This window comes from Gastrolobium bilobum, unplaced genomic scaffold (genome assembly GCF_033153095.1).
Source record: "Gastrolobium bilobum isolate Gb01-03AN ecotype WA unplaced genomic scaffold, APGP_CSIRO_Gbil_v1 utg15565, whole genome shotgun sequence".
Lineage (NCBI taxonomy): Eukaryota > Viridiplantae > Streptophyta > Magnoliopsida > Fabales > Fabaceae > Gastrolobium > Gastrolobium bilobum.
In genome coordinates, this window is record NW_026895961.1 from 1 (window position 1) to 3,071 (window position 3,071).

The 3,071-nt window shown below is 39.5% G+C and overlaps 1 pseudogene; it reads left to right on the plus strand.

Moving 5' to 3' along the window:
• Window positions 1-4: 4 nt before the first annotated feature.
• Window positions 5-2,503, plus strand: LOC133296976 (ubiquitin carboxyl-terminal hydrolase 25-like; annotated as a pseudogene).
• The last annotated feature ends 568 nt before the right edge of the window (window positions 2,504-3,071 follow it).

Consider the following 3,071-nt stretch of genomic DNA (forward strand, 5'->3'; position numbering starts at 1 on the left):
GAAATGCCAGCAGTGTTCATATGGCTCCATAAAATTTGATCCATTCTTAGATTTAAGTCTTGATATATTCAAGGCAGATTCATTGCAAAAAGCACTTTCAAATTTCATAGCTGCAGAATGGTTGGATGGTGGGGAGAGGCAATACCATTGTAAATGATGCAAGCAAAAAGTTAGAGCTCTCAAGCAGCTTACAATTCATAAGGCACCATATGTGTTAACAATTCATCTTAAGTGGTTCCATGCACCCGATCCTGGGCAAAAGATTAAAAAGAATGCTCAGTTTGGTTGTGAGCTGAACTTAAAACCTTTTGTTAGTGGCTCATATGTAAGCAATGTTCTTTTTTAAGTTATATATTATCTCACTTTCTGTGCAAATATCTTTTTGTTGTTCTTCCAAAACTTGTGTTGGATAAGATGGAAAAATCATGTCCCTAATACTTGTTTTGCCAGTGGAAGGATTACTATGTTTAAAAGGACAAGCTTAGTAGATTTTTCACAGTTTTTTGTTTCAAAATATTTGCTATGTTGTTTGACTGCCTTCTATTTGTGTCTGTAACTTATAATATGGTTATGTTACACTTCTTACTTTCAACTTTCTTCTGTTTAGCAGGATGGGGATGTGAAGTATTCTCTTTATGGGGTTCTAGTTCATTCTGGTTCCAGCACTCATTTTGGCCACTATTATTGCTATGTTCGCACTTCGAATAACATGTGGTATACCTTGGATGACAACCAGGTAATGAAAATATGCCTATCTAATTCTCTTTTTCTAGTGCTATGGTTTTTGCAATTCTTGGCAATGTACTGAGAAAGTGAGAAGTAGTCAGTGTCTCTAGAGACGAGGGAACTAGAAAAAAGAGTAAATATTACATTGTAGAATAGCATTTCGTTTCTTCGAACTCTAGTTAGTCTATTCATAATGGTTACCTCTTTGGAATTTGACATTATTGTTGCGTCAATGTTTGTTTGTTTTTGGTGATTGGGTGTTGTCTTCCCTTGCAACTCTGAGATACCTCCAAATTCTTGGCTGAGTTTGGTTTTTTGTTTGTAGAACTGGACAAGTACTGCTGCTTTTATGCATAGAAGTCTGATGAATTATATCAACATCAACAACACCTTTATCCACACAAAAAAACTTGTGAATTATTCTATTGATGAATTATATGCTATGAAAATAAACTGCATAACTTGTGAATTATTGTATTGATGACTGTTTTTTGGAGGAACACTATCATAAAGCCACACAAGGGTACCCTATTCTTGCCTCATATAAGTCACTCATCATTTTAACCCAATTTTCTCTGTTGCAACAGGTGAGTCATGTCAGCGAGCGTGAAGTTTTAAATCAGCAAGCTTACATATTGTTTTATGTTCGTGATAGAAAAAGTATTATTCCAAGGAAGCCTGTTGACATTGTTAAGAAGGATAATATGAAGGCAAATGTGAATGGAAATAGAGATTCTTCAACTTCAAACCACATATTGACTGAAGTTCCAAATGGTATAGTGGAAAATAAACTCTGTGGGGAACCTTCTATGACGTCTGAAGCTGAGAAAAATATGTCCAATGTTGATTCATCAAGGGTTTCCTTTTTAAAGGATGCTCTGGTTCAGAAAAAAAAAGTGTCATATTAGCTGAAAACTTGATGCAAGGTAAAATACCTGTAGCAGAACTTTCTCCCAAGGCCCTGCAGCCAGTGGACTCACCAGAAGGACTCTCTGCTACTAAACCAGAACTTGAATGCATGTCATCATTAGATCACTCCAAAAAAGACTATAGTGTCCCTAGTAATCTACAAAGTTCTGTTGCACCATCTGGATGCAAAATTGATATGTCCATAGGAGATGTTGTCCACGGTAGAAAACATGTGTCCTACAAGGATATGGTCCTTCAACTAAACGGGGATAATACCTTGGGAGACAGTGAGGTAGTAGATGATATGGAAGAGGAACAGTACGGGCTACTGGAGGAGGAGCTTCCTATACACCAAGAGAACCCTTTGTGTCCAGTGTACTATTTATCTAAGAGCCAGCACATTGAGGACTGCAAAAAGTGGAGGAAAGCTTTGATCATAAAACTCTTAGGAAAATGATTAAATAATCGATTCCTTATGACCAGGCTTCTAAAGATCTGGAATCTTTCAGGTACCTTTGAAGTGATTGATCTGGATAATGGATATATCCTTATTAACTTCAAGGATGACAAGGACTACCAGCATGTACTTCAAGAGGGTCCTTGGATTGTTATGGATCATTATGTAGTGGTTCAACGTTGGAGACCAATGTTTGATCCCTATGATGAGCAAGTCAATAGGATGGCAGTTTGGGTAAGGATTCCAGGATTACCAATAGAGCTCTACTCTTCCTTTCACTTGTGGAAAATAGGAAATCTCCTTGGCAAGACAATAAAGGTGGACAAGAACTCTTTGCGCAAGTCAGACAGCGGAGTAGGAGAATACACGAAAAAACCAAGTATGCTCGCATCTGCATTGAGGTGGATTTGAGGAAGAGTTTCATATCCCAATTCCATGTGCTGGGGAGGACATTTAATGTAGCCTATGAGGGCCTGCACCTTATATGCTTTGGGTGCGGCCGTTATGGACACCGTAAGGACATGTGCAGTGGCGGTGTAGATTCAGGGGAGAAACAGAAACCAACTCCAACGGCGACAACAATTGTGTCAAGCATCTTGAAGATAAAGGATACTACATGTGAGACACCTGCAGAAGCCTTTGGTTCATGGATGGTAGTCCAGAAACATCCTAGAAGAAGCAAACCAAAGGTTACACCTCAAAACCAGGCGGAGGCGCATGGCAAATCTCAGCCCCAGAAGATCGGCAACGGACAGGTTCGCAGGTGGAAGGTGGCCAACGTCAGAACCGAGGCTAGCTCGACGTCCAGGTTTACAGTGCTGTCAGGAGAAGAGCAGGAAGATACCTACAAGGGTCAAACATCAGTTCAGCAGGAGGAGCAGGTGGCTAAAGTGTGTCAGGAAAGTGTCCCCAAGGAGTTGACTACTTGCAATAAGCCAAAAGATTCAATAGGAATACACTATTCCTCGGAGAAAACGAA